We start from the raw sequence: 24,941 nt of genomic DNA, 5'->3' as shown, positions 1-24,941 counted from the left end.
TCCATTCTGTTCTCTCTAACATGGGGCTGAGAGAGGAGGAGGTAGTGGGCAGGGAAATGGGGAAGGAGCCCTCACCTCCTTCCCCTCTGTAAGACACAAGGCAAGCCTTTAGTTTGTTGCCTGGACTTTGGGAGTTGGAGCTGGAGCAAGAAGGTAAGTTATATTTTTGAAAGTTGGTGTACCTATGGAGTAAATTGGGGAAAAAACTAAAAAAGCTTGTTTTTAATAAGTAGTAGTAAACCAGAATGGGAGTCCCTGAGTGGTGCAAGCAGTTAACTTGCTTGGCTGTTACCCAAAATGTTGGAGGTTTGAGCCAACCGAGAGACACTTCAGAAGAAAACCCTGGTGATCTTCTTAAAAATCAGCCACTGAAAACCCTATGGAGCACAGTTCTATTCTGACACACTTGGGGTCGCCATGAATTGGAATTGACTCAATGGCAACTGGTTTGTCTTAGTTCAGAATGAAGAATTTCAGTAGAAGTTAAGGTGTGGCTTCCATTTAATAAAACTCAGTGTGTGCCAAATGCTGTGCTTTACGAATTTAATCCTGACCACAGTACTGAGGAAACTGAGGCACGAGAGATGAAGTAACATTCCTGCAGTCATAGAGTTAGTAAGTTCTGTTCATTCAACTAATAACTTACTGAGAACAGGAATTCAAATCTGTCAGTCCGACGCCCAAACCTATGTCATTAACTACTGCACTTTAGCTATGCCTGGTTTCCGTGAAATCTCTTCCTTATATTGTAGTATCTTACCTAAAAGGTAAGGGCATGAGCATATCCTGTTTCTCCCTTTAGACTGTAAGCTCCTTGAGAGCAGGTGTTAGGTCTGTTTCCTTCACCCCTGCAGCCACCCCTGTGGCTGGAGTAGGTAGGTACTCACAGCCTAGGTAAGTGGTAGAACCTGGAAACCAGCCCAGCATAGACCCACTGGAGGCCCCCTCTCTGGGTGGTCTTCCCTGCCTAGGAGGTAGATGGTGAATTCTTCGTTTCTGAAATTTTGACCTGCTGAAATGTTTCTGGGGAAGAAGAGTAGACTCCCTGGCTATGACTCTGGCTTGCTGGTCTTTTAAGGGATGGGAGGGCTTGCTGGGTGTGCAGTGTCCTGTCTGGTGTGTTTTCCGCTTGGAGGGAGGGGCTGCTTTAATTGTCCACTGATAAAAATTTTCATGAATGACTTAAATTTTTAGAAACCGTCCTGAATCTGAAGTTTATTTATCCAAAATTTATGTAATTTCCCTCCGTAGTAAGATAAATAATTTCCAAGTTATGGCTTGATTTACCCATTGGTGTGTAACTTTAGATGTGTTCCACAGTGCAGAGTTGATAAGAATGAGTAGCACTCTAGAATGTTGAGTTTTCTTAAATAACTTGATAACACACCAGTCTTACAGTACAGTAAACTGACATTATCAGACAACCAGATAGGTAGCTAGGCCTGTCCTCAGCAGGACCAAGTAATACTGGATTTTTCCCCCACCATTTTTCTTTGTATGAAATTGAATATGTGGTGATTACTATCCATTTCATTCACTTTTTCTACTTATTTATGTAGTTACTGTTTAAAAAAAAAAACAACAACCTAGTTTTTGATCTTCCCACTCCCCCACAAAAAACCCTGAATTTACACAAAAGTAAACAAATCCTTCACCTATATGACTTTTTAACACATTTGACCTAAGTTTTTTAAACCTGTGTTATTTTGAAAGTAAATTTCAGCTCTGTTGACTTTGTGGTTAGAAAACATTTTTCATCTGCTTAGGTGAAACTGTCAGTCATTTTGTAGATTACTGGATATAAAACCTCTTCAGATCCACAAATGATGCTTTGCTTTTGTGGAGGAATATTGTGTTTCATGGCGGTAAATTGTTACAGAGCAAATGGCAGCACGAGAGGCAGTCACGTGGTGGCATTTCCTCCCCTCTAGCCCCCCACCCCACCGAAAAAAAGACTAGAAGCTCCTTCAGAGCAGGTGTCCATCTGTCTCTGACACCCTGCATCCCTGGTCCTGGGAGCATTCAGACACAACTCACAGGGTTGACCTCTGTTGGTGGAGGAGGTTCATAGAAGCATGTTTATTTTAACCCTGGTACATTCTAGCGTTGATCAAAATGTTTATTTAGAAAATTTTTCCCTATCTTCTTGATAGCTCAGTATAGGATACCATAGCCTTCAGATTTTGTCAACTGATTGGTTATTTTTAGTAACTTTTTAATAGCAATTGTCATGTATTGACTAGAAAAAAAATAGTATAATCTTGGGCTCCTTAAAGCCTTGTCATTAACATTTTTTACTCTGATAAGACCTTAATGTTTCAGGAGTTTTTGCATCAGCCTTCAACATGCTTTAATATTAATTCCGTAGAAGCCACGTCTGTGTTATAGGCTAATGTCCAGTTTTGCGCATGTTTACCTCCTGAGGCGGTCTCCCAGGCGCAGAACTAATCTAGGCTTGCTGGAGTGTCACTTCCTTTCCTCTGGCCTTGGCTGTCCATGCTTGCCTTTCCGTTTTGATGCCTTAAAGATACCCTCCTCGGTGATTTGTGTTCAGGAAGCTGGGCGGTGATTACTTTGTTTCTGCTTTGTGAACTTCCTCCCGCACTTCCTATTTTTGCAGAGCAACTGCAGGAAATGAGGTGGCTCTTGAGTGGCTGCTGCTAAGCACTGATTTTAGGTGGTGGAGGGCAAGGGCTTAGAGCCTGAGCCATTGAAAGCATTTTCTGCCTTTATCTTTTTACTACCTTCTTCCTCTAGGAATCAAAGGAACATGATTTTTTGATTGGGTGGAGATGACGTCATGTCCTCCTCAGCCTTGTGTATATGTGTGTATGGGGAGAATGCTTCTCAGCTGTGGGGAGAATGCTGCTCAGCTGGAGGGCAGCACTTTTGTGAAGTAGGTGAGGAGTTTTTTCAGCCCTAAAAAAAAATGAAATAAAATAAAAATAATTTTTTTTTTTAACAGTAGGGGTGGGACTTTGGCTCAGCTGCTGTAATGGCTTGGCGGGAGCAACACGTGGGTTGAAGGAATCTGTTGCAGCTAAGGCTGGAAAGGTGGTGTCTTAGTTGTCTAGTGCTGCTGTAACAAATACCACAAGTGGATGACTTTAACAAATGGAAACTTATTTTCTCACAGTTTAAAGGGCTGAATTCAGGGCACCAGCTCTAGGGGAAGGCTTTCTGTGTCAGCTCTGGGAGAAGGTCCTTGTCTCTTCAGCTTCTGTTCCTTGGAGATCTCCATGTGGCTTGGCATCTTTCCCAGCCTCTACTTTCTCAATTGTTTGCTTAATCTCTTTTATAGCTCAGAAGAGAGTGACTCAAGACATACCCCACACTTATCTGGCCTCATTAACATAACAAAGACAACCTATTACCAAATGGGGTTATAACCACAGGCCTTGAGGTTAGGATTTACAACACATGTTTTTGGGGGACACAATTCAATCCGTAGAAGGTGGATTCTGGTTACCTTCTGGGATCCTTGATTGGCAGACTTGATGAGACCTCAGCATCTGTGGTACTCTCCTTCCTCTGAACTCATGGCATTTGTTTTCTAAGCTATTCATTTGGCATTTACCCATCTGTTACCACTGATACCTCTTACAGCGTTATGAACCTGTTTGGCTTAACTCATTGGGAAAGTTTGTTACCATCTTCCCAGAAAGAAGTAATTTTACACATGGTAGCTTGAATATGGAAGGTGCTCAAAACATTTGTTTTTGCAGGGTTTCTTAACAGCTGCTGTTGAGGTGGATAATTCTTTGTTTTAGGGGGCTGTCCTGTGTATTGTCCGGTATTTGCAGCATTCCTGACCTGTACCCACTAGCTGCTACTAGCACTCCCCCAGTTGTGACAATCAAAAATGTCTCCAGATATTGCCAGATGTCCTCTGGGGAAGCAATATTACTTGTTGAGAACTAAGGTTAAAGAATGGCATAAGGTAGAGTGTTTAGTTCTTTGAAATTGGCGCCATTACTCAGTTTCTATTCCAGTGTTTGACATTTTCATGCATTCTTGGTTTGCTACTGAGATTTTGCCATTAGTTCTCTATCAGCCAACAACTTTGAGGTATGCTTTTTTGTGTTCTCATTGAAAGAGCTGGGGCCTAAGTGTCTGGCAGCCTGGCCATTGGTCTTCATAGAGGGTATTCTCTCTCTCAGCCTGTGTGCCTTGATCTTGCTTGGGTCTGGAGGGCTCTCTAGTTACTTGGATGCTGAACAGTGTGGGTGTAAAGAAGGGAATGAGAGACATTTAAGATGTAGCAATAATGGTAGCTGACATTTATGGAACAATTGTAGGTCCAGGCACTGTGATGAACAGAATTGGCACATTGAATGTATGGGGTAGAATGGTGAGGGAACAGGACAGGGACCATTTGGAATGGCACCTTAGATATAGGCTCAGGATTGGTAGTGCTTTTGACCGAGGTAATAAATACAGGAGGAGGAGTGGGCATGGTGGGATTGTAAAGTAAAATTTGAAGGGCCTAAGAAGATGCTTCACTGGTCTTGTCCTATGTGTTGTCAGCAAAGGATATGGGTATGGGCTCATCATAACGAAAGATATCTTTTATTTTCATTGCTCCAGCTCAACTTCCAGTAAATTCCCAGAGACCTGTAGCTTTAAGTCATCTCTTAAGAGTGATAAACAGAATGCCATGGTCTAGACGTTCAACAGAGTTGGTATAGTGCAGTGATGGAAAGCTCAGTCTCTTGAGGCCGACTATTGTTGTTAAGGTGCTGTTGAGTCGGCTCCAACTCATTGCAACCCCACGCACAACAGAATGAAACACTGCCTGTCCTGCACCATCCTTAAAATCATAGCTATGTTTGAGCCCGTTGTTGCAGCCACTGTGTCAGTCCATCTCATTGAAGGTATTCCTCTTTTTCTCTGACCCTCTACTTTACCAAGCACGATATCCTTCTCCAGGGACTGGTTTCTTCTGATGATGTAGTCAAAGTACCTGAGATGAAGTCTTGGCATCCTTTCTTCTAAGGGGCATTCTGGCTGTCCTTCTTCCAAGACAGATTTATTTGTTCTTCTGGCAGTCCATTGTATATTCAGTATTCTTCACCAACGCTATAATTCAAAGGCATCAGCTCTTCAGTCTTCTTATTTGTTGTCCAGCTGTGATGCAGTGAATTACTTAATACGGACCTTCTAGCCATAGTCTTTGTGACTCACACACAGTGATTGAGTGGGACTATGCAAATGAGGTATCTGGAACCAGTGATGGTTGAGGTTATGTGTCAACTTGGCTATGCCATGATTCCCTCCCAGTATTGTATGGTTGACTTGCATTTTGTGATCTGATGTAATTATCTTCCATGTTATGTGTTGTAATTCCTAACTCTACATGTTAATAAGGTGGGATTGGTGTGGGGTGCATCTTGAGTTGCAGCCTTGTAGGAGGGTGTGACTCAAGGCCCACCCTTATTCAAGTTATGCCCTTCCCTGAGTGTGGCCTGTATCCAAGGTATATATGTGGGTGCCCTGCTGGGGCTCTCTCTCTCTCTCTCTCTCTCTCTGTGTCTGGATCCTGTATCAGGTTCATTACTGTCTGACCTCTGGTTCTCGGAACTTGATCCAGAGTCCTGCTGTCTGATCTGAGGATTCTGGAATTCATCAGCTTCTTCAGTCCTGCGGTCCGGCAGCCTATCTTCTGACCTGATTTGGCAGCTTCCGAAGCCTTGTGGGCCGGCAGCCTGTGGTCTGACCTGCTAGTTTTGGTTTGTCAGCCCCTGCAACCATGTGGGTTGGAAGAAGCCTGCGCCTGACCCGTGGATTTGGGATTTGCTAGCCTACACAACTGCATGAACCATTTCCTTGATACGGTTCATGAGTTCTATGAGATGTTGCAGCAAATTACAGAACCCAAAGACGGAAGGGAGAGTACCGAGGGGAGGAGAATAGCTGATGTTAGAGATGATGTAGTGGTACAACATTTTGGAAAAATTGGACATGTCAACATCTTTAATCTCTGTATAATAGTAACCAGCTCTGTGCTGATCCTTGTAAAAGAAATTATTCATTTACCAGCTTTCGCATGCATATGAGGCAATTGAAAATACCATGGCTTGGCTCAGGCACACCTAAAGTCCTCAAAGTGACACCTTTCCTTTTTAATACTTCAAAGAGTTCTTTTGTAGCAGATCTGCACATTGTGATCTGTCATTTGATTTCTTGACTGCTGCTTCCATGAGCATTGATTGTGGATCCAAGTAAAATGAAATTCTTGACGACTTCGGTATTTTCCCCATTTATCACGATGTTGCTTATTGGTCCAGTTTTCAGGATATTCGCTTTCTTTATGTTGAGGGGAAACCCTGGTGGTGTAGTGGTTAAGTGCTGCGGCTGCCAACCAAGGGGTCAGCAGTTCACATCTGCCAGGTGCTCCTTGGAAACTCTATGGGGCAGTTCTACTCTATCCTACAGGGTCGCTATGAGTCAGAATTGACGGCACTGGGTCTGGTTTGGTTTTTTTTGGTTTTATGTTGAGGTGTAATCCATACTGTAATCCAGATTGGCCGGTGAAAACCTTATGAGTAGCAGTGGAACATTGTCTGTTACAGTGCCAGAAGATGAGCCCCTCAGATTGGAAGGCACTGAAAATACAACTGGAGAAGAGCTGTCTCTGCAAAGTAGAGTTGACCTTAATGACATGGATGGAGTAAAGCTTTCAGGCCCTTCATTTGCTGTGGCACAACTCAAAATGAGAAGAAACAGCTGCAAATATCCATTAATAGTTGAAATGTGGAATGTAAGAAGTATGACTCAGAGAAATTGGAAGTTGTCAAAAATGAAAGCACACTTGAAGGTAGATATTGTAGGCATTAGTGAGCTGAAATGGATTGGTATTTGCTGCTTTGAATCAGACAATCATATGGCCTTCTATGCTGGGAATGACAAATTGAAGAGGAAGGGCATCGCATTCATCTTCAAAAAGAATATTCAAGATCTGTCCTGAAATACAACACTGTCAGTCATAGGGTAATATCCATACATCTACAAGGAAGACCAGTTAATACAACTATTATTCAGATTTATGCACCAACCACAAATGTGTACAAAGATGAAGAAACTGAAAATTTCTATCAACTTCTGCAGTCTGAAATTGATCAAACATGCAGTCAAGGTGCATTGATAATTACTGGTGCATAGAAAGCGGAAGTTGGAAACGAAGAAGGATTGGTAGTTGAAAAATACAGTCTTGGTGACAGAAACGTCACCAGAGATTGCATGATAGAAGTTTGCAAGACCAATGACCTATTCATTGAAAATGGATGCAGATTACCAGGTCCCAAACCCAGCTCTGTTGGTGACTACTACTTTAGCCACGTGACCTTGGAGAACTCCCTTAGCCTCACCTACCCTACTGGGTCATTGTGAGAATTAAATGTGATAACACATATAAAGTACATAGCACAGTTCCTGCCGCTTAGTACATATTCAGTTAATGTTATCTGTTTTTATTTTAAGGTTCTTGTGAGGGTTAAGTGAGATTTTGTACCTGAAATCCCAGGTATGATACTTACACATCGTAGGCACTTAATGAATCATCTGTTTTGTAGAGGAGTATTTGTGTGAACGTGGCATGTCATCAGCAGTTTTTTTCTTTTTTTGTTGTGGAACCTTATTTCTAAGTACTTAACAACTGCCCTGTGAATGTTCAACAAATATTTGTTGAATGTTTGCAATGTTTTTAGTACTTTGGGAATATCTTAAATGAGCTTTGTGGTCGTGGTGATTGAAGGTGGGAGGGAAAAGTGGAAGAAACTGGCAGCTGTAATACAGTATGTTACAATACAGTAAGGTTAATGCTGAGATGGAGCTAAAAACAGGCTGTTTTGGTAGCACATAGTAAGGGGCCCCTAGCTCAGACTTTATTGAAATGGCTCTCCAGAGGAGGTGACATCTAATTTAAACAGCCAAGAGGAGTATGAGTAAGCCAGAAGAGCTTCCTGGTAGAAGACACTGAATATGTAGACACCGGGTAGTGAGAGGGAAGGTGGCACATCCAAGAACTGGGCAGTGTTGGGCAAAGGTAGGAGGATGGAAGAAAGGAAAGGGTAATTGTGGGGTGTACAATTAACTTTACCCAGAGAATTTGGTCTTTGTCACTGGTCCCTGGGAAGTAATCCCTATAGTCTTGGAATTTCCCTGTAAACCCTTGGAATTTCCCCAGTGATTGGAATCTTTGTTACCTATGCGAGCGCCAGACTATACCTGAGAGTTCATATTAATGAGGGGCTGTATTGGGTGGGAGTTGGCCATGCCATAAAGACCCACTATGTGGTATCAGCCCAATCTCAGGGGAGGGGACTGGAGGCCAGACTTAGGGGAGGGGACTGGGGGTTGAATTCAGTCTAATGGGCAGTGATTTAATCAGTCAGTTATGCCTGTGTTATGAAACTCCCATAAAAACTTCACACTGAAGTTCATTGAGCTTCCTGGTTGGTGAAAGTCATTAATAGTCATGAAAGTAGTGCATCCCATTGGACATGAAAGCTTCACACTGGGGACGCTTCTAGACCTCTGTATTTGTAGCCTTTTTGATATAATAAGCACTGTGAGTTCTGGGAGTCATTGCAGCAAATTACCGAACCTGAGAGGATAGTGGAAACCTCTAGATCTGTAGCTAGCAAGTCAGAAGTGAGGGTGTTATGGGGGCCCCTGAGCTTGTGGCTGGCTTCTGAAGTCTTGGGCAGACTAGAGGACTGTGCCCCTTTTAGCTTGTGAGACCTAACCTAGCTCCATGGTGGTTAGGGTCAGAAGAAGAACTGCATTTGCAGTTGGCGTCAGGATATTTAGAGCGTGTGTTGGAGAAGACACATACAGACAGCTTCGTTCTGGAAAGCCATTAATGGATTTTAAGCAGGAGAGTGGCATGATTAGATTGATTCTAGAATGATTGCGCAGCAGCCAGAGGACAGCGTCCTAGCATTGGAAGACCACTTAAGAGGCTTCTCTGTAATTTAGCAAGAGGTAAAGAAGGTCTGAGCTTTGGTATTGACAGTGAAGATGGAGAGAAAGGAAAAGACTTGAGAGATCTTAAGGAGGCAGGAAGTATATGACTAAATGATTAACTGGATGTGAAAGAGAGTAAAGAGTAGAGGATAACTCCTAGGTTTCTGGCTTGTTCAAGTAGGTAGATGGTGATGCCATGCACTAAGACAGGGAAGGAACATGGAAAGACTTGGGAGAGTTTGAACGTTTGATTTGGGAACCTGTCCAGTGAGCAGTTGAATATTTGGAATCTGGAATACAGAAGTAAAACCTGGGCTAAAAGGATGGATTTGGAACCCTCCCAGGGAAAATACGTAGATCTTACAAACAGAGGACCTGGCGTAGACCTTTGAGGAACCATGGCACTTCAGATTTGTCAGAGGAGGAGTGGCTCAAAAAGGGAACTAAGAATGACCAGAGAGATAGGAGGAGAGCTAGGAAAGCTAGCATCTTTTCATATCAGCACCTATGGAGTTGTATCGCTCTTTTTAATGAGTTACCATGTTAAGGGGAGCCAAAAAGTACAGAATTTTAAGGCGAGGACAAGAGATTCAGTCTTTCAGGTGTTTTCTCTTGTCTAGATATTGTTGTTAGGTGCCGTTGAGTCTGTTCAGAATGAAACACTGTCTGGCCCTGCGCCATCCTCACAGTCGTTGCTATGTTTGAGCCCATTGTTGCAGCCGCTGTGTCAGTCCATCTCCTTGAGGGTCTTCCTCTTTTTCGCTGACCCTCTACTTGACTGTGGATGATGTCCTTCTCCAGGGACTGGTTCTCCAGATAACATACATAAAGTACGTGAGATGAAGTCTCACCATTCTTGCTTCTAAGGAGCATTCTGGCTGTACTTGTTCAAAAAAAGAGAGATTTGTTCCTTCTTCTGGTAGTCCATGGTATGTTCAGTATTCTTCACCAAAACCATAATTCAAAGGCATCAGTTCTTCAGTCTTCCATATTCATTTTCCGGCTTTCACATGTGTACGAGGTGACTGAAAATACCATGGCTTGGGTCAGGCGTACCTTAGTCCTTACATCTTTGCTTTTTACCACTTTAAAGAGGTCTTTTGCAGCAGATCTGCCCACTGCAATATGTTGTTTGATTCATTTGACTGCTGCTTCCCTGGGCATTGATTGTGGATTGAAGTAAATCCTTGGCAACTTCAGTATTTTCTCCATTTATCATGATATTGCTTATGGGTCCAGTTGGGAGGATTCTTGTTTTCTTTATTTTGAGTAATGCATACTAAAGGTTGTAGTCTTCAGTCTTCATCAGTAAGTGCTTCAGGTCCTCTTCACTTGCAGCAAGCAAGGTTGTGTCATCTGCATAAAGTGCCGTTCTTCATACAGTCTGGCTTCTCAGGTTATTTGCTCAGCATACAGATTGAGTAAATATGGTTAAAAGATACATATGGTGAAAAAATACAACCCTGACGCACACCTTTACTGAATTTAAACCATGCGGTTTCCCCTGTTCTGTTTGAACAACTGCCTCTTAGTCTGTGTACAGGTTCCTCACAAGCACAATTAAGTGTTCATTTGGATTTACGTTGTTGTGGATTGAAGAGAAGAGAAAATTTTCTGTATTTTTTTTCTCTGAAGAGGGCATTGTTTGTGGAGGGGTTCATCTGTGTATTTTCATAACAGCTTTATTGAAATATAATCTGTATGCCATACATTCACCTATTTAAAGTATACAATTCAGTGATTTCTAGTTTATTCAGAGTTATATAACCATCACCACAGCAGTTTTAGACCATTTTTATCACTCCTCCCCACCCCCAAAAAAAACCCATACGCATTAGCAGTCACTCCTCATTCCCTCTGCCAGCCTCCAGCTTTTTGCTGGTGTTGTTGCCAGTTGCCATCGAGTTGACTCCAACTCATGATGACCCCATGTATAACAGAATGAAATACTACTCGGTCCTGCGTCGTCCTCAGTTGTTGGTATGTTTGAACCCATTGTTGAAGCCATTGTGTCAGTCCATCTCATGGAGGGTTTCCTCCTTTTTGCTTACCATTTACTTTACCAAACATGATTATTTTTTTCCCTAGTGATTTGTTTTTCCTAATGACATGTCCAGCGTAAGCAGGGTGAAGTCTCCCTCCAACTTGAGGCAACCACTATTCTGTTGCTGTAGATTTGCCTATTCTGGATAGTTCATATCAATGGAATTATATAGTATGTGGCCTTTTGTTTCATTTCCTTCCCTTAGTGTAATGTTTTCAAAGTTCATCGGTATTGTAGCATGTATCAGTACTTCATTCCTTTTTATGACTGAATTAATATTTCATCGTAAGGGTCTATCACATTTTGTTCATCCAGTCATCAGTGGGTAGACATTTGGATTGTTTCCACTTTTTTGGCTATTATAAATAGTGTAGCTCTTAACATTTGTGTACAGGTTTTTGTGTGGACATACATTTTCATTTCTCTTAGGTATCTACCTAGGATTAGAATTGATGGATCATATGGTAATGCTATATTTAACATTTGAGCAACTGCCAGACTGTTCCAAAGTGTCTGCCCCCTTTTTCATTCCTAGCAGCAGTAAACGAGGGTTGCAATTTCTACACATCTTCGCCAACACATGTTACTGCGTGTCTTTTTGATTATACCCATCCTGGTGGTTGTGAAGTGGTATCTCATTGTGGTTTTGATTTGTATTTCCCTGATGGCTAATGACGATCATATTTTCATGTGTTTATCATCCATTCATATATCTCCTTTGGAAACTTCCTCTATATTTGATCATCAATTTTGAAAAAGTTAATTAAGTTGCAAAACTTGAAACTATAAAGGAAAAGATGATCATATTTGATTATAGAAAAAAGGGAAAAATGTGTGCGTGTATATGTATATAAAGATGCCATAAACAAATGTCACAGGTAAAGAACAGACTCCCGAGAGACATAGTCAGCATTCTCTACCCAGATCAAGTCTAAGCTCACAAGGAGGGTGCTTGATGATCCTGATACCTGGCTGACTTCCAAACTGGAGACCATAATCTGTGTCTTCTCCACAGCACCTGTCTTAAGTCCACAGACATCACGACCCCTGCCAGGTCTCTGTAGACCAGTGGCCTGACGTGTAGCGGGGTAGCTTACCACAGGAGCTAATTTCTTGGATTTGCAAGACAGTGCAACTAGAAAACATTCAGTGGTTCATTTATGTCAGGTTTGTGAAGGGCCCGCCAGCACCCTTGTTGGCTCTGGGAACCAGGTGGTGAACAAGCCACTGCTGTCCTTAGGAGCTTACGTGCCAGTTGGTGAGGTATACCCAAGCAAATAAAGATGTAAAATGATTGCAAATTCTCATTAGGACAATACAACATTGTAGGGGTGGAGTGGCCCTAGATTAGATAGACTACTCAGGGAAGGCCTCTCTGAGGAAGTGACACCTATTTTGAGAGCTGAAGTATGATAGGGAGGAGCACCGTGAGTAGGAGAGAGGTAAGAGCTTTCAGATGGAGGCAACAGCATGTGCAAAGAGCTTGGTGTGTTAGAAGAACTGGAAAATGTGCAATATGAAGAGCAAGAGACCAGGAGGCACAACAGGAGGCTGGAGAGGTGGACGGAATTGTGCAGGTCCGGGTGAGGAGTCTGATTTTATTCTGAGTGCCAGGGGAAGTTCTTCACAAACTACATGGAGAAAAGAGATTTTTAAAAGTTGGTAGAAAGGAATAAAAATGAAACGAGAATAAATCTGGTAAGAAACGCTCTGAGAAGTCTGTGAAAGTCCTAAGTCACCTAAGCTGTAATATCTGTGGTTGTTGGAACAACCACATATCGATAATAAATCCATGGTTTACGAACAGTCAGGTTGAAAAGGCCAAAAGAGAATACTTAAAATTTGGAATTTCTGTATCTCATGTTTCCTATAAATTGCTAGCTAGATATGTTGTATTAGGTGCTGTCAAGTTAGCTCCAACTCATAACTACCCTGTGTATAAACAGTGCAGTGTTACCCAGTCCTGCACCGTCCTCACAGTCGTTCCTGTGTTTGAGCCCATTGTTGCACCACTGTGTCAGTCCATCTTGTTGAGCATCTTCCTCTTTTTTGTTGACCTTCAACTTTACCAAGCATGATGTCCTTCTCCAGGGATTGGTCCCTGCTGATAACTTGTTCAAACTAAACAAGACAAAGCCTCACCATCTTCGTTTCTAAGGAGCATTCTGGTTCTCCTCCCTCCAAGACTTTTGGCATTCCATAATATGCTCAGTATTCTTTGCCAGCACCATAATTCAAGTGCGTCCATACTTCGCTTTTCCTTTTTTCAGCATCCAGCTCTCACATGCATATGAGACAATTGAAAAGACCATGGCTGGGTCAGGTGTACTTTAATCCTCAAAATGAAGTCTTTGCTTTTTAAGATTTTAAAGAGGTCTTTTGCAGCAGATTTGCCCAATGCAATATGTTTGATTTCTTGACTGCTGCTTCCATGGGCAGTGTTATAGAGGCTTGATTAGATTCTGATTCAGTATTTCAGGCAAAAATACTTCATAGGTGGTACTGTACACTTCCTGTTTCATCACAACGATAGGCATATGGTGTCTGGTTGCCCCACTTTTAATGATTGTTAAGATTAATCAGTGGGTTTAGGTGTTATCAAGCCTAATTCCTTCTTTATAAACTTTCCCACCAAATTGTCGCCTAATTGTTTTAACAATGATTAATAGTCACGGGCTGGATCCCCTATTTCATTAGGATTGCATAATGGTGGTTTTCTAACATTCCTGTATTTATTAGTTGGTATCCTTTGATAAAGAACTTTCCCAAGTGGGGACTCATAAAAAATAGTCTAAACAGGAACGGCAAGATAAATGCTTGATTTTTTTCCCATTTTACTTATCAATTTTCAGAATAATAGCTTGATGCCCTAACATCTCTAAAGATGACTAATTTTTCTTAGTATCATTATGGGCTTATTAATTCTTATATATTTAATGGATTTCACTCCAGGGCAATTTTCATTCTTTTTGATGCTTAAATTATCCCATTATTGGCCACTAAGAGCTTATCCTTCAGGTTGACTCCGGGGTCCTTTTGACATGAGCCTGGTAGTCTTAGATGGGTTCCCTGCTTTCTCGCATGATAAGAAGTCCTGGGCTCATCTTACTTATTTCTGACCCCGATCAAGAATTAGCATTTTCTTTAAGGAGCTCTGATTCTTTTTGGTACAAAATGGTTTTAGGGGCATTCATTGTAACTGGGATGTGAATTATTCTAGACCTTTCCAGTCAGAGCTAGGAAATATATACTTTTTGAAAAGAAAAGGGTAAATCATGATTTCATACTACTTCCAATTGAAATGAAGGAATAAAGGATTTTTACTTCTTTGCTTATATGTTTGTATCTCTTTTTTCCATGATGACAATCTTGGTTTCTAAGGACGTTACCATAATTGCCTATTTGCTTTACGATTACCAATAATAAGATCATTGAATGAACTTTAAGATTTCCTTATTCTTCCCCCCCCCCCCTTTGGGATTTCTGTAACACAAGAGTGATACAGTCAAAGTACTTTTAAAATCACTTAAAATGATACTTCTCTGGTTAGTCAAGCCTCCAGCTTGAATAAGTAGTTTAGGTTCATTTGTCTGTTTTTTATTTTCAGAGATTTTTTTTCTTTTTAATTACAGAAAATATTTATATGTTCTAAAAATAAAAGTATAAAGCAAGGTAGAGAGAAGTCTGGCTTCCTTCCTTGCTTTTGTTCTTCCCCATTCTTTATAGGTAAACATTTTTATTGTTTTTTTTTTTTGGATTTTCTTCCATTGCTTTTTTAAAAAAAATAACAAGCAAATATGTTTATGTATTTGCGTCCCCTACACCCTACTCCACCCCTGTTTTATTTCTTTCCTTGCTTTTCATCTTTGCAGTTATGTATCTTACTTCCAAGAATTCTTTCTAGATTTTTGCTTTCTTGATGGTTGTTTGCTTTTGTTTTAAAGGATACATTATCTTCTCAATTCTAAGGATACTAATCAGAATTTCTTTTCATGTGTTTTTCTGGCACCTAAGATAGTACATGTTTCTTCTGGGACCTGATCTGCTTTTCATCTTATTTGCCCTTTTTTGTCCTCTTGGTGTTCCTGCAAGCAGCCCTGGTGGAGCAGTGGTTAAAGCACTCGGCTGCTAACCAAAGGGTTGGTGGTTTGAATCCACCAGCTAGCTGCTCTATGGAAGAAAGATGTGGCAGTTTTCTTCCATAAAGATTACAGCCTTGCAAATCCTGTGGGGCAGTTCAGCTGTATCCTCTAGGGTTGCTGTGAGTTGGAATCAACTCAACGGCAGTGGGTTTTGGTTTGATGTTCTTTCACTATCTGGTGATCTTTAGAAATGAAAGATGATTGATTATATAGGTAATTGGTAGGAGGCGTCTCTATATTTTTTAACAGTCCTCTTGCCTCAGTGCAAGTTAGGTGACTCAGTGATCAGGAGTAGGAAATATGAATAAAATCAAGTTGTTTAACCAACTTCTAATTCATGATCTCTGTACCTGCTGCCTCGAAGAAGCTGGACATTCGTCTAGCTCCTCCAGGGAAAAAACTCTGCTTGTGTGCTCACCTTGGCTCTGCATGTTCTGGGAAGTGGCCAGCTCTGCACTAGTCTGTTTTATAGTACAATTTCCTCTGCTTTCTCTCTGTCTTCTACAGAGTGGTGGCATTTAAATAGACTGTGGCCCTCAGACCTTCTCACTAATACTCTGCTGTGATTCTCTCATTGATATCTTTATGCTATTGGGATTTAGAGAGGCTGGGAAGTTTAGTGCATGTGCTTATTTACCTCAGCTGTGGTCTTGAAATGAAGCTTCTTTGTTCCATAGCATTGCTGACCAGGACTGCTTGCCACTCCATGTCTCTGTTGGCTTAAAGATTGAAATGGATTAAAGTTGTTCTCTATGTTCGTACATCATAGCTATCAATCTCTAGTGAAATGGGAAGTTTTAATTAATTTGTTATTTTGAGGATTAAATTTTCATTGTGTCTACTTGTTCATCTACATAGAAGTTAAACATCACTGATCGGTGTGATGCCTCCCAGATAGATTTCTCCTTCATTCAGGAATTGGGAGACTTTTCAAGACTTTTCTTGTTTGTTAGTAACTTTACACAGATAAGTAGAGATAACAAATCCTCCTTTATTTTTGCTTGTTTTGTGAGCGATAATAATTTCATTGCCAGACTCTTATTTAGCGCTTAATATGTATCAGACATTGTTCTAAGTGCTTTATGTGTATAAACTCATTTAACTCAATAACAGTAGTTACTGTTATTATCCCTATTTTACAGATGATGAAACTGAGGCACAGAGAGGTTAAAGAACTTGCCCAAGGTCACATAGCTGGTAAGTGGCAGAGCCAGTCAGTTGTGCCCTCAAGATCATTCTCTCCTTTACTGCATTATCCTGCCTCTCTAAAGGGAAATGCTTTAGGAGATTTTCTCAGGATGGCCACTTTGCAAATCTTATCAATTATGGGTATAAGAAAACCTTTGAACGCTTAAACTTTGTGTGGTTTCAAGCACAGTCCTTGTTATCGTTTAAAATAAGAATTGCTGGCAGTTTTGATTACAGAAAGGAATGTTTTAAATGATGTAATCAGGTCTGAGTTCAATTTTAATCTTTTGGGAACTTGTGCAAATTACTGTGGTGTTGAAAAGATGTGACTTTTCTACTAAAATATTCTTTTGTGCTGTCTTGAGACTCTTAGGCAGCATTAAAACTTACACATGACCTAAATCTTAAAAGTCTTAACTGCATCTGACTTCTGAGGTCTTTCACATATGTATTTATTTCCATGTAGGATGAATAGTGGATTCTTAAATGGTGAATATTTAGCAGCGAAAGTTCTTTTTAAGGAAATACAGAAAAGAAATGTCCTTAAATGGACTGAATATATTTTTAGCCCTTCAGGCAGATAAATATGGAGGGAAAAGCATTTGAAAAACATTAAGACAAGCATCGAAAAGAATGCTGTTTTATAAAAAATAAGTAAGAGAGGTATATTCAGGTGCTTGTGTGAACATGTATACATTTTAGATTTTTTTCTTATAGAAGTATTCAGGCATATATAGCAGTAGAGCAAATGTATGATGAACTGCCATGTCACATACCTAGCTTCCAGCAGTATTTTGCCAGGGGATATTATGGTCACTGTTATAAAGCAGACCCCTTAAATAGGTATTACCACTTCCTCTGCATTTTTTTCTTTGTTGTTGTTGTTGAGAATATGGACACCAAAACATACACCAATTCAACCGTTTCTCCTTGTACAATTCAGTGATTTTGATTGCGTTCTTTGAGTTGTGCATCCATCCTCACCCTCCTTTTCTGAGTTGTTCCTCCTCCATTAACATGAACTCACTGTCCCCTAAGGTTCCTGTCTGATCTTTCGAGTTGCTTGCATCATGTTGATCCCCTATAAGTAGCTCTTAAAGTAGCATAATGCTCTGCATACTGTTTCTTGATGAAATCTCATTTGAAATTTATAGAATTTGAATAGTTAAGTCATAATATTTCCTTGAATTCAGCTCTCTTTAGTTTTGGTGACAGCAAAGATCAGCATAGGAACACCAAATCTGTTAAGACTAAGTAAAAACCAGTTTTTACCTTTTTAAGGAGCTTGTTTGTTCTCTCTGCCTAAAGAAGACCCCAGACGCAACTACAGGAGTTACATGGTCCTGTTAGAAGCATACATGATACAAATGGGACTTTCTTCGAGTTGTCCAACCAGCCCCTTGGTTCTAGAAATACAGTTATTTATCATATGGTGTGGGGTGAAGTGTTCCCTTTCAGGATTCTTCTGTATGTGTGTAAATTTATATGTAACAAAACATTTGCCAATTCAGCATTTTTTTCCATGTACAATTCAGTGACGTTAATTAGATTTAACAGATTGTTCAACTATCACCATCCCATTTACAAAATTTTCCATCACCTTTGACCAGAAGTTCAGTGTCCCCTAAGCAATGAGTCTCCGTTTCCCCACTCCCTCTTACCCCTGGTACCCATTGCCGTCGAGTCGATTCTGACTCAGCTCACTGCTGGTAAAAAAAAAAGTCACTAATAAACTTTGGTCTTCATACGCTTGGCTGTGGTGAAATGAGTTCCTTGATGTGGCCTTTTGCCATGGTTATTTTGAAAAACAGCTTGAAAGATTTTTCTGCTACACCCTGAGGAGTTACTTTTGCCCTAACTTCCTACCCTAGAGGGTTTGTGGCATTTCCTGGTAAGCTGTAAACTACTTGGTTTGATGCTTTTTGTCTGACCCTGAGCTGCAGCCCACCCTGTGGTTAATACATACCTTACAGGGATTGGTTAATATACTTATGCAGATGAAGTGACTATGGACTATGCAAATGAGGTGACTGTAGCCTACTATGCAAATGAAGTATCTGTGGCTTACCAGGAAGGGATTGCTCAGTTTGTGGCCCCTACTGGGAGGGGCCATGCCTTGAAATTGACAAGAAGTTGCATATATGTGCAGCCAACCCCACAGAGGTTTTTCAGACAGAAAGAGGCAGGAAGAGAAGCAGAAGGAAGAAAGAAGAGAGAAGAAGCCGAGAGAATGAGGAGGCAAGGAACCTCCAAAAACAGCTGGAACATGGGTCAGCGGCCATACACTGAAGACAGTGAGAGGCACAGAAGGGGCCCTGTGGCAGAGCTGGTGATGACAGGCAGCAGGACCAAGAGGAGCCTGTCTTGAGGGGGCCTGCACGGCCAAGAGTTGCTGACAGAGCTGTACTGCACTGAAGAAGAGAGATTTTGCCTACATGCCTCCTGATCCTGATCCTGAGTTGTACTCCGTTACTTTCTTAAGAAAGCACTTAACTGTAAGTGCAGTTGGTGAGTTCTGTGAGACATTACAATGGATTGCCAAACCCAAACGGGGCAAGGAAGACTGCTGAGGAGATGGAGAGTGGCCAGTGTCAGATGGAGTGGGACATCAGCTTGGAGAGTGTGGAAATGTGGGATATATCTGACCTCAGCCTCATAGACATTGGCTTTGTGCTGATTCTTCTATTCCAAGTTATTCATACACTTGTGTATTCTAGATATTTTATGTAAGTGAGATCATACAACATTTGTCCTTTTGTGACTGATTTATTCTGCTTAGAATAATGTTCTCAAGGTTTGTGCATGGCATAGCATGTATTAGACCTTCAGTCCTTTTTATGGCTGAGTGATACTCCATTGCCTGTATGTACCACATTTTGTTTATGCATTCATCATGATGGGCATTTAGGCTGTTTCCACTGTTGGTTGTTGTAAATAGTGCGGCAGTGAACATTGGTGTACAAGCATGTTTGAATCCCTGCTTTCAGTTCTTGTAGGTACCCAGGAGTAGAATTGCTGGTTCATATGGTAGTTCTGTGTTTTAACATTGTGAAGACCCACAAAATTGTTTTCCACAGCAGCTGTACCATTTGCATTCCCAGCAGCAGTGGACCAGGGTTCTAATTTCTCTATGTCCTCACTAACACTTGTTATCTTTTATGTTTTTCTAATAGCTATCCTAATCAAAAAAAAAATTTTTTTTTATCCTAATGGGTGTGAAGTGATCGTATATCACTTTTGAGATAAACCCTAAGGTCAGAAAAACTGCAAAAAAAAAAAAAAATACCCTAACACCTTACTATTTTCACTAATCATATTTATTGTATAAAAAGTTACTGGACATATATCACTAAACTAGTATCACATAAATATGGAATTTTCTGGGCAAACATTTACAGGTAGTCCCCGACTCACATAACTGTTGTAAGTCGATTCTGCCGTTAAGTCGGATGTGTACTAGCAGAGAAGTAGAAGAGCAGTCATAATCTGCCAAATTCTCATTCTCCCACTGCTTAGACTGGGCATAGATGGACTGCATGCATCCTAGTCAGTTGGAGCAGAGGGGAATCCTAACCTCTTGGAAAGTCTCTTGCTGAAGAAGTGTCCTTGCTGGAACTCAGGGACTGGTATTAGGCTGTATTTTCATTGCTGCCAGAAAGGGAAGAAAGAGTCCTCCAGATATATCTCTTCTATTTTGTTTGTGATGGTGTTGGTATTGTGATTCTGAGACTGTTGTGTATATTGTGAATAAAGGAAATGAGTATCGTGTCATTGGAAGGTGGAATTTCACTGTGGGAGAAGGAGATACATATGTGCCATTAGGTCGATTCCCACTCATAGCGACCCCATGCACAAAAGAACGAAGCACTGCTGGGTCCTGCACCATCCTCACAGTTGTTGCTATGTTTGAGCCCATTGTTGCTGCCACTGTGTCAGACCATCTCATTGGTGGTCTTCCTGTTTTTTGCTGACCCTCTACGAAGTATGATGTCTTTCTCCAGGGGCCGATCCTTCCTGATAACATGTCCAAAGTAAGGGAGATGAAGGAGCATTCTGGCTGTACTTCTAAGACAGATTTGTTTGTTCTTCTGACAGTCCACGGTATATTCAGTATTTTTCACCAACACTGTAATTCAAATGCATCAATTCTTTGGTTTTCCTGATTCATTATCTGGCTTTCACATGCATACGTGGTGATTGAAAATACCATGGCTTGGGTCAGGCACCTTAGTCCTCAAGGCGACATCTTTGCTTTTTTAGCACTTTAAAGAGGTCTTTTGCAGCGTATTTGCCCAGTGCAATATGTCTTTTGGTTTCTTGGCTGCTGCTTCCATGAGCATTGATTGTGGATCCAAGTAAAATGAAATCCTTGACAACTTCGATCTTTTCTCCATTTATCATGATGTTGCTCATTGGTCCAGTTGTGAGGATTTTTGTTTTCTTTATGTTAAAGTATAATTCATACTGAAGGCTGTAGTCTTTGATTTTCATCAGTAAGTACATCAAGTCCTCTTCATTGTTATCCATAAGGTTTTCACTGGGCAGTTTTTTCAGAAGTAGATCACCAGGTCCTTCTTCCTAGTCAGTCTTAGTCTGGAAGCTCTGCTGAAATCTGTCGACCATGGATAACCCTGCTGATATTTGGAATACTGGTGGCATAGATTCCAGCATCACAGCAATGTGCAAACCACCACAGTATGACAGTCTGATAGGCGAGTGATGGATATATAGCATAGATAAGGTTAAGTAAAAACCACATAGTCCTGAATTAGAATTCGAAGCATTAGCACGAACCTATGATGTGTTTTATTTTTTAAAGAAAGATACTTCTTAGCTCTGTCCAAAATCTCTGTAGCTGTGGGCACCCCTCTGATCCAGTTTGGGATTGCTAAATACCATTTACCACTTAAAGGAACCAGAATGCCTTAGAGAAATGACTGATTCCAGGTCTGGGGCAGAGGGGATGAATGATCGTGAAATATCTTGTCATGCCAGAAAACACGGAGACTAGTAGAGAATCATGGGACCTGTCAAGAGGATTTTGGAGTAACTGTCTAAAGATGGAGCGAGTGGAACACCTACAAGAATAGTAACTACACTGGAATGAAATTCATCAAATTTATTTAAATCAGTGTGCTCATAATGATACTTCAGAAACAAACTTGTTCATTCAGTGGTCACTTTTGGGAGACACTAGGGAACTAACTTATGAAAATTTTTATGAATAAAAATATTAGAAAAATTTGTTTTTAAAAAGGTGGCAGGGGAAAATAAAGCATTTTTCATCTTGGATTTTTCTCAGGGTAACTAAATAATTGATTTGATCATTAATTTTATGTGCCAGCTTGGCTAGGCTGTGGTACTTAGTTGTTTGGTCAAGCACTAAACAATTTGCTGTTATGAAATAGTTGCATGTGATTAAATCAGTACATCTTAAATAAAGCCGATTACCTTTCGTGAAGTGGTGGGCCTCTCAGTTAATCAGTTGAAGGCCTTAAGAGTAAAAAGGGGGTTTTCCTAGGGTTTCCCCTAGGAGTTTCCCTTTTAAGTTTATTGAACAGTTGTCTTATGGCTTAACATATGGTCTGTCCTAAGTAATGTTTTGTGTGTACTTGAGAAGAATTTATATTCTGCTGTTGTTGGATGCTCTGTCCTGTAGGTTTGCTGTGAGTCAGAATTGACTCAACGGCAGTGGGTTTGTTTTGGTTTGTTTTTGTTGGATGGAGTGTTCTATAAGATGTCTGTTAGGGTTGTTGGTCATTAATTGTCGTTGGATGCCTTTGAGTCAATTCCAACTCATAGTGACCCTATGTGACAGAGTAGAACTTCTTGGGAATAGGCATAAATATGGATCTCTTCCAGTCAGTTGGCCAGGAAGCTGTCTTCCATATCTTTGGCATAGAAGAATGACCACCTCCAGCGCTGGATCTGTTTGTTGAAACATCTCAATTGGTATTCCATCAATTCCTGGAGCCTTGTTTTTCGCCAATGCCTTCAGAGCAGCTTGGACTTCTTCCCTCAGTACCATCGGTTCCTGATTATATGCTACCTCTTGAAATGGTTGCACATTGACTAATTCTTTTTCGTATAATGACTTTGTGTATTCCTTCCATCTCCTTTTGATGTTTCCTGCATCATTTAGTATTTTCCCCATAGAATCCTTCATTATTCCAACTCGAGGCTTGAATTTTTTCTTCAGTTCTTTCAGCTTGAGAAATGCCGAGCATGTTTTTCCCTTTTGGTTTTCCATCTCCAGCTCTTTGCACATGTCATTATAATTCTTTGTCTTCTCGAGCTGCCCTTTGAAATGTTCTGTTCAACACTTTGACTTCATCAATTCTTCCTTTTGCTTTAGCTGCTCGATGTTTGAGAGCAAGTTTCAGAGTCTCTTCTGACGTCCATCTTGGTCTTTTCTTCCTTTCCTTTTTTTTCAGTGACCTCTTGCTTCATGTATGATGTCCTTGCACAACTCATCTGGTCTTCGGTCACTAGTATTCAGTGTGTCAAATTTATTCTTCAGATGGTCTCTGAATTCAGGTGGGATATACTCAAGGTCATATTTTGGCTCTCGTGGACTTGCTCTGATTTTCTTCAGTTTCAGCTTGAACTTGCATACGAGCAATTGATGGTCTGTTCCACAGTCGGCCCCTGCCTGGCCTTGTTCTGACTGCTGATATTGAGCTCTTCCATCGTCTCTTTCCACAGATGTAGCCAGTTTGATTTCTGTGTGTTCCATCTGGCGAGGTCCGTGTGTATAGTCACCGTTTTGCTGAAGATCATTCAAAAACAGCTGCAGCAGTACATCTACAGGGAACTGCCAGAAATTCAGTCCAGTTTCAGAAGAGGACGTGGAACCAGGGATATCATTGCTGATGTCAGATGGACCCTGGCTGAAAGCAGAGAATACCAGAAGGATGTTTACCTGTGTTTTATTGACTATGCAAAGGCATTCGACTGTGTGGATCATAACAAATTATGGATAACATTGGGAAGAATGGGAATTCCAGAACACTTAATTGTGCTCATAAGGAACCTTTACATAGATCAAGAGGCAGTTGTTCGGACAGAACAAGGGGGTACTGATTGGTTTAAAGTCAGGAAAGGTGTGCGTCAGGGTTGTGTTCTTTCACCATACCTATTCAATCTGTATGCTGAGCAAATAATTTGAGAAGTTGGACTATATGAAGAAGAACGGGGCATCAGGATTGGAGGAAGACTCATTAACAACCTGTGTTATGCAGATGACATAACTTTGCTTGCTGAAAGTGAAAAGGACTTGAAGCACTTACTAATGAAGATCAAAGACTATAGCTTTCCGTATGGATTACACCTCAACATAAAGAAAACAAAAATCCTCACACCTGGACCAATGAGCAACATCATGATAAATGGAGAAAAGATCTAAGTTGTCAAGAATTTCATTTTACTTGGATCCACAATCAAGAGCCATGGAAGCAGCAGTCAAGAAATCAAAAGACACATTGCATTGGGTAAATCTGCTGCAAAGGACCTCTTTAAAGTGTTGAAGAGCAAAGATGTCACCTTGAAGGCTAAGGTGCGCCTGACCCAAGCCAGGGTATTTTCAGTCGCATCATATGCATGTGAAAGCTGGACAATGAATAAGGAAGACCAAAGAAGAATTGACGCCTTTCAATTGTGGCATTGGCGAAGAATATTGAATATACCATGGACTGCCACGAGAATGAACAAATCTGTCTTAGAAGAAGTACAACCAGAATGCTCCTTAGAAGCAAGGATGGCGAGACTGCGTCTTACATACTTTGGACATGTTGTCAGGAGGAATCAGTCTCTGGAAAAGGACATCATGCTTGGCAAAATACCGGGTCAGCGGAAAAGAGGAAGACCCTCAATGAGCTGGATTGACATGGTGCAACAATGAGCTCAAGCATAAAAACGATTGTGAGGATGGTGCAGGACCGCGCCATGTTTCGTTCTGTTATGCATAGGGTTGCTATGAGTCGGAACCTACTCGACGGCACCTAACGACAACATTTCTTCCTTCAATTCTACTAGTGTTTGCTTTATATGTTTAGGTGCTCCAATGTTGGATGTATATATATTTATGATTGTTAACTCTTCTTGATGAATTGACTCTTTTATCACTATAGAACGTGCATTTTTATCTCTGCTAACAGAGTTTGTCTTAGAGTCTACTTTATCTGATAGTAAGATTGCCACCACAGCACTCTTTTGCTTATCATTTCTGTAGAATATTTTTTCCTTCGTTTCATTTTCCAACTCTGTGTCCTTGGGTCTAAGATGTGTCTTTTCAGCATATACTTGGATCAAGTTTTTAATATGTATTCATTTGGCCAGTGTCTACCTTTTGATTGGAATTTAGTTTATTTACATTCACTGTAATTACTGATAAGAAGTGACTTTTGCCATTTTGTTGTTTTTTGTTTTTTTTAAGTCTGTCTTTGTCCTTTAGTACTGCTAGCATTTGTGTTTTGTTGGTTTGTTGTAGTGAGCCGTTTTGGTGCCCTTAAACCTTTTGTCTAGTGTATGCTTTTTAGGTATTTTCTTATTGGTTACTATGGATATTACATTTAACAGCCTGTATTTATAACATCCTAGGG

At 40.8% G+C, this 24,941-nt stretch overlaps 1 protein-coding gene across 5 annotated transcripts in view; it reads left to right on the top strand.

Moving 5' to 3' along the window:
• Positions 1-24,941, top strand: part of GARRE1 (granule associated Rac and RHOG effector 1) — a 112,802-nt gene that overhangs the window by 9,844 nt on the left and 78,017 nt on the right. For 3 of the 5 annotated variants that reach the window (XM_064274075.1, XM_064274073.1, XM_064274079.1), the window contains exon 2: positions 16,296-16,350. The exons of 1 other annotated variant lie outside the window; for it this stretch is intronic. The gene's annotated coding sequence lies outside the window, so the exon portion shown is untranslated. Of the gene's footprint in view, positions 1-14,793; positions 16,351-24,941 lie in introns of those variants that run through there. One more of the 5 variants, XM_064274074.1, reaches the window with a different exon arrangement.

Source organism: Loxodonta africana, chromosome 21 (genome assembly GCF_030014295.1).
Source record: "Loxodonta africana isolate mLoxAfr1 chromosome 21, mLoxAfr1.hap2, whole genome shotgun sequence".
Classification (NCBI taxonomy): Eukaryota; Metazoa; Chordata; class Mammalia; order Proboscidea; family Elephantidae; genus Loxodonta; species Loxodonta africana.
This window is presented reverse-complemented; position numbering and strand designations above follow the sequence as displayed.